The sequence below is a fragment of the Gossypium arboreum genome, chromosome 4 (genome assembly GCF_025698485.1).
Source record: "Gossypium arboreum isolate Shixiya-1 chromosome 4, ASM2569848v2, whole genome shotgun sequence".
Taxonomy (NCBI): Eukaryota; Viridiplantae; Streptophyta; class Magnoliopsida; order Malvales; family Malvaceae; genus Gossypium; species Gossypium arboreum.
In genome coordinates this window covers 105,206,071-105,213,359 of record NC_069073.1, presented here as the reverse complement: position 1 = coordinate 105,213,359, position 7,289 = coordinate 105,206,071, and the positions used below count along the sequence as shown (strand labels likewise).

Genomic DNA, 7,289 nt, shown 5'->3' with positions numbered 1-7,289 from the left:
GCATAGCTACTGGATAGAAGGTTCTTCATAATTGATAACTTCTTTCAGGGTATACCCTTTTGCTACAAGTTTAGCCTTCTAATATTCCACTTTTCCATCCATATTTCTTTTCTTCTTATAGATCTACTTATGCTCTACGAGTTTTATCCCTTCTGATAAGTTTACAAGTTCTATAACACCCCTTACCCGTATCTGAGGCCGGAATAGGATACGAGGCATTACCGAACACATACACTGCCATTCATGCAAAAATCGGGTTATAAAATTTTTCTTTAAAACAACTTCATTAATACATACACAATTTGTCCTTGATATGGCCTACGAGGCCCAAAACAACCATCAGAAGGGATTCAGGACTAAATCGAAGACTTTAGAAAAATTTGGGAAATTTTTCCCTAATACAAAGCCACACACCCGTGTGAGACAGGGGACACACCCGTGCGCTCTCTACACGCCCGTGTCCTCTAGCCGTGCAGCTCTCTGACTATGACATCAACACTAATTTAGGGTCACACGGCCGCATCACATGCCCGTGTGGCCAGACCATGTGGTCAATTAAAATTAAATGAATTTTTCATAAAAAGGTGCAGACTTTGCACAACCAAAGTACACGCCTATGTGGGTAGGCCGTGTCAAAGGCCAAGATACACAATTGTGTCTTAGCCCGTGTGTTTACTACTGAGTAGACTGACTTCCAAAAATAAGGTACAAGGGGCACACGGCCATTCAACACACCCGTGGGGCAAACCGTATGTCACAAATGGTCTAGACACATGCTCGTGTGTCTACCCGTGTGGATCATTTAAAGGCTACTTTCCAAGCCAATTGTTACCCTCAATCATTCATACCTTCAAATATATTTCATAGCATGCAACATGACATATTTAGACACTCAAATATTCAACACCATGGCACTCTCACATCTTCACAATGTCATCCTATTGCACATTCATTTTGTTACACCATTTAGAAGTATTCCGAACCAATTTCATGCATTATTAAGCCTGTTACCATAATTTCAAATTATGCATTCATTACTATAGTCATTTTAAGCCATTAAGTCATCCCTTATCTTTTAGCATCTAATCCATACTTTATCATACATTCACCAAGCAATAACATATCACATCATCAAGGCACTAACACATGCATGCATTGGTAATTAGATTACAACCCAGTGATCAAATATAAGCCATATCACATGGCCATTACAAAAAGAGTCATCAACATCATTGGCCTTCATAATTTGACTAAACAGCATGACACATATCACAAAATAACCAAGTCCCCTATACATGCCATACTCAAAATAACAACTTCACTATACCCAATATTACTTTGATAGTGTGGTCGAGTACTGATCGCGTGATTTCGTGATAGGTTTTATATATTTATAATTAATTGTTCTTGAAACTAACTATTATCACGATGTAGGCAAGTGTACCTATCGAACAGTAGTATAGTTTTAGCAAGACCGGATTGTCGAACCCAAGGGAACTAAAAGTACTAGTAATGACTATCTTTTTATTATCTAGCCTAAGAATAAAAAGGTTTTTGTTTTAACTAACTAATTATCTAAACTAAGAATTCACAGCGAATGGAATTAGGGAATTGCTTTTGGAAAATCGATTGAATTAAGACAATACCTAAGGAAAAATCCACCTAGACTGTACTTGTTATTCTGGCTCCAAATCAGACGATTTATTCATTTAACTTGTTCTGTAGAGATCCCTAAGTTATGTTATTATCCCTATTCAATACTAATAACGTCTAATCCCTAGATTGAATAATTGAGACCTTTCTCTAATTAACACCCTAGGGTTGTATTAACTCGATTTATGGATCCCCTTACTAGGTTTCACCCTAATCTGGCAAAATCTTGTCACCCTATCTCTAGGCGTGCAATCAACTCCGCTTAATTATGAAAAATGTACTCTTAGACAAGGTCTATTCCTCCTCTAAATAAGAGCTTATCTTGAATCAGTATTATGGGATATCAAAACAAGAATTAAGAACACATAATTAAGAACAAATTAAATATTTATCATACAATTCAGAAAATAATAACAAGATTCGTCTTAGGTTTCATTCTTCTTAAGTATTTAGGGGTTTTAATTCATAACTAAATAAGAAAACATCTCAGAATAATAAAGAATACAAAACATAAAGAAAACCCAAAACTCCTGAAGGAGAAATTGAGGAGAGATCTTCAGTCTTGATGGTGAATTCAGCTTCTAAGATGGATCAATCGGCTTCCTTGGAGTAATTCCTTACTCCATATTCTGTGCCTCCCTTTTCTTCCTCCTCTAAGGTGTATTTATAAGCTTTGGAATACCTAAGAGCCCTCAAAATTAGCCTTTTCCGAATTGGACTCAACTTGGGCTCAGCAAGGACACGCCCGTGTGTGATTACTTCAGGCCATACTCGAGCCTGCCAAGTTGACACGGTCGTGTGGTCTGCCCGTGTAAGGAGGTCCAGGCCGTGTTGATTTCGTACTTTGGCCCATTTTCTCCGTTTTTGTCCTGTTTCTCGTTCCTTTCGCTCTCCTAAGTATAAAATATGAAATTAAAGCATTAGGAGCATCGAATTCACCAATTCTAATGGAAAATCATCCATAAAATGCGTTAAGCATGGGGTAAAAATATGTATAAATTACGGTTTATCAAATACCCCCACACTTAAGTATTTGTTTATCCTCAAGAAAAATTCTCAAATCATAATCAAAATAAATTCTTCTCAACTTATAATTTCTATCGATAATATCTCAAAATAATCCATAGGTAATCAAACATTGAGAATTCAACTAAAAGAACATAAAAGTTTCAAACATTCCAAGTTGAGTATTTAATCATGCAAGCATAGGTGCCTCCCCTCATCTAAGTAATTACCTTTGATTCAGAATATCACAGAGTTTCACATCCTCACTAAAGATTCACTCAAATCACTCGAGGTGTTTAAGGACAAGAAATGAAGCACTCAATAGTCAATAATGAAAAGTCATTACCATAGGCTTGCATGAAAATCAAATCTCCACCACTATAATTTAAGATGATACATCAATCAAAAGGTCTTTAGAGGGTTGTAATGAGGCTTGGTTAGGGGGTGTGGTCACAAGCTGAAAGAAAGGATTAGAATCGAGATTGAGCTAAAAAATTACTTAACTAGAAAAATAGCTAGTCATTAATTGCGTACAACAGAGCTTTTCTCAGACTATGGAATTTAAATACTGAAGCTTACAAAAAGAAGATCACTCCTAATATGTATACATGTTTTTTTTTAAGAACAAGTTAAATAACATAGACTAACTATTAAGAACAAGACATACCTAAGCAATTTATTCAACTCAAATCTCGACAAAAATAGGGATTAATTTAGGGGATTTCAACAATAATGGGTTAAGGGTTAATATTAAGGGTAATACAAGAAATGGCTTGTTAGGCTCAAGGGGGTTTACTAGAGGTTAATCATGGAGATAGGATTTTCATGGTATGAGTGGGTTAATCCTAAGTGCCTTAATCATTTTAACATATCAAATCAAATGGTGTGGTCTTGACATGCATAATCAAAAAAGTTCTAGAATAACAGTTTAATACTGACGCACTCAAAGCAATAATAAAAGTGAGCATGAAATAATTAATAGATGCTCAAAAGGCTCAAAAATCTCACAAAAATTATGGCTTTTTGATATTTAAAACTTGTAAATTCCAACTCAAAGTAATACCTAAACTTTGGGGAAACAACCTAAGATTTTAAATTCTTAAAAATCAACTTATCATGCTTGATTCTCTAATGTCTTGAGGTTTAAACAATCAATGCATAAATGCCTATGTTTTAATTCAAGATATATCAATCAACTTCATAAATCAATTAAAATTTATCCTAAATACGATATGAGAGCTTTTCAAGAGAACAAGGCAGTCATTCAGGGATTTTTCTGATAATGAAATAAATACCCCCCACACTTAAGATGTACATTGCCCTCAATGTACAAAGATATATATAAAAATAAGATAGGGAGAGAAGTGAAACTTCCTGAGTTAAAAATGGATGGAATTCCTGGATTAGCGAGAGCGAGTTGTTGGAAATAACGCTGAAGGATAAATATGATTTTGAAGAACAACAGGAAAATTGGGGGAATAATTTGGTAGCAATTATAAAGATAAGCCGTGTTTAAAAAGAAAAATAAAATAAAGTAACATAGATAATTTAATTTTTCAAGTGGCACGGCCAGTTCACACGCCCGTGTGGATCGTCCCGCCCGTATTTATCTCAAAGGGAGATGTCGTCACACGGCCTTCGGGCACGCCCGTGTGTACAGGTCGTGTGTCTTCATGATCATGTTACACGACCGTGTGTGATGTGGTTCGCTTCTCCCACGGTCGTGAGGTCTTCACACGCCTATGTCATTTTAATAATGCCATCCACGGGTGCTAGACATGGGTGTGTCGCATGCCTGTGTTCGTTTGGCAGATTTGACCGTGGCCAGGTTGCACGCTTGTGGCCACTTATCACATCCTGTGTTGGGAAAGATAACTTTTACCCTATTTTTGCACGACCGTATCGTACGGCCGTGTAGAGTTGGGAACCTGTGCTTCAAATACTCTGTTAGTGACCTAAATGTTTAAAACTTGAAATTTAAATAATTTTAAAATCGTTAGTACTCGGGTTGCCTCTCGAGAAGCGCTTATTTATAGTCTAAGCTCGACTTACCTCTCTGTTGAATGATCATGGTGGTTTGAGGAGTTTATACTCCTCATTCCTACTATCAATCTCATTAAAATAAGGGTTTAAACGGGTGTTGTTTACCTTAAAAGTGCCAAACTTGGGATGACTCACCTCGACCATACCGAATGGGAAAATGTTGAGTACTGTAAAAGGGATTTCTTCATTTGGTGTGGTAACGACAATGTGGGGATCTGCAGCATCTAATAAGACTCTATCTCTAACCATAATTTGATTTGGAAAGGTATTGAGCTCGTTCTATTGTAGATTCAGTTTGTCGGGTGTTCTCGGTTTATGCGTCTGCCATTCATCTATCTTCTTGATTTGTAGCCTTCAATCTTCATGAATAGGTCCTCTACTATTGCTTGAGAATGACTCATGTACTTCTTTCAGACTCATTTCCTGCAAAGAAGGTTGCACCATATTGTCAATTTCAGTAGAATGGTTTAGACGATCACCTTCAATTTCCAATGTGTTGCTGGAATTGCGAGCTTGAAGGGTGATTGTTTCGTCTCCCACACGGAGTGTGAGTTCACCTATGCCAACATCAATAATTGTTTTAGCAGTTGCTAAAAAGGGCCTTCCTAGAATTAAAGGAGTGTTGCTATCCTCCTCTATGTCTAGAACAATGAAGTCAACGGGAAATATAAATTTATCGATTTTAACTAGCACATCTTCAATAATACTCCTAGGGAATCTTATAGTTTTATCTGCTAATTGAATGCTCATCCTAGTTTGTTTGGGTTTCCCGAGACCTAGTTGCTTAAACATTTTGTAAGGCATGATGTTGATACTATCTTCTAAATCAGCTAATGCATATTAACATCTAAACTACCAATTAAGCAAGAAATTGTAAAACTCGCTAGATCTTTTAATTTGTTCGGTAGCTTATTTTGTAGAATAGCTGAGCACACTGCGTTTAGCTCCACACGCGACGCCTCATCCAACTTCCGCTTATTTTCTAAAAGCTCCTTTAAAAATTTTATTGCATTTGGCATCTATGATAGAGCTTCAATAAACGGTAAGTTAATGTGTAATTTTTTTGAGAGTTTAAGTAATTTACCAAATTGTTCATCTGAGCGGTCTTTCCTTGTCGCATTGGGGTATGGCACACGAGGTTTATATTCGACATTCACTGGTTTGTTTTTATTATGACCTACCTTACCTTGACCCTTGCTTACCACAGTTTCTTGCCTCGGTTCTGGTTCAGGCTCAACGACTCCTTCGTCATCTTGAATATTAATTGCGTTAAGCTGTTCCCTTGGTTTGGGTTCAGTATTACTTGGCAAGCTACCTTGTGGTCATTCAGAGATTAGTTTGGAAAGCTGGACTATCTGAGTTTTGAGCCCTTAGATCGATGCTTGTTGATTTTTAAGTGTTGTCTCGGTGTTCTGGAAATGAGTTTCTGACACCGATATAAACTTTGAGATCATCTCTTCAAGGTTCGGCTTCTTTTCCTGTTGGTAAGGTCATTGTTGAAAACTCGCAAGATGTTATGGTATTTGATTTCCTTGACCGCCCCACGAGAAATTGAGATGGTTCCTCCAACCTGCATTGTAAGTGTTACTATATGGGTTATTTTGGGATCGAAAGTTATTGTTACCCATATATTAGACTTGTTCCTCCTCGATTCTAGGGTTGAAGGGTTGATACTATGTGCATGCTCCTCCTCCATTCGTCTCGCACCTTATTACTGGATGTACCTGAGTAAAACCAAGTAAACCACCAATCTTTTTATTTAGAAGTTCTACCTGATTTAACAGCATAGTAACCAAATCAACGTTATAAACGCCTGCTGTTTTAGTTGGCTTAGTCCTCATGACTTGCCACTGATAGTTATTTAGTGACATCTCCTCTATAAACTCATAAGCATTTTCAGGTGTTTTATTATTGATGGTTTCGCCAGCACCTGCGTCAACCATTTGCCAAGTCGAAGGATTCAGGCCATTATGGAACGTTTAAACCTGAAGCCAAAGCGGTAACCCATGGTGAGGGCACCTTCTCAGTAAGTCCTTATATCTCTCCCATGCATCGTAAAGAGTTTCTAAGTCCATCTACACAAACGAAGATATATCATTACGTAATTTGGTCATTTTAGGCGGCGAGAAATATTTTAATAGAAATATTTCGATCATTTGTTCCCAAGTAGTGATTGACCCTCGTGGTAATGAGTTCAACCACTGTTTAGCTTTGTTCCTCAACGAAAAAGGGAATAACCGAAGACGAATGGCATCATCAGAAACACCATTAATTTTAAATGTATCGTATAGTTCTAAGAAGTTGGCTAAATGAGTGTTGGGATCCTCATCTTACAAACCATCAAACTGAACAAATTACTGTATCATTTGAATAGTGTTAGGTTTTAGTTCAAAAGTATTTGCAGCTACAGCAGGTCTAACTATGCTCTTCCTATTAAAAAAGGTTTAGCATAATCATACATAGTACGTGGAGTAGGATTTTGATTAACCGCAATTGCAGGAGGTAGCTGATTGTCTTGGTTTTCAGCCATCTTTGTGGCTGGGGTTTGAGTACCATTCTCTTACTCGTTCTCTGTGTATCTTAAGCTT

The 7,289-nt window shown here is 37.1% G+C and overlaps 1 non-coding gene across 1 annotated transcript; it reads left to right on the top strand.

Annotated features, from left to right (window-relative positions):
• The first annotated feature begins 6,702 nt into the window (after positions 1-6,702).
• LOC128291920 (small nucleolar RNA R71) lies at positions 6,703-6,809 on the top strand. Its single transcript, XR_008281904.1, has one exon. It is a non-coding gene; the product is annotated as a small nucleolar RNA R71 (small nucleolar RNA).
• The last annotated feature ends 480 nt before the right edge of the window (positions 6,810-7,289 follow it).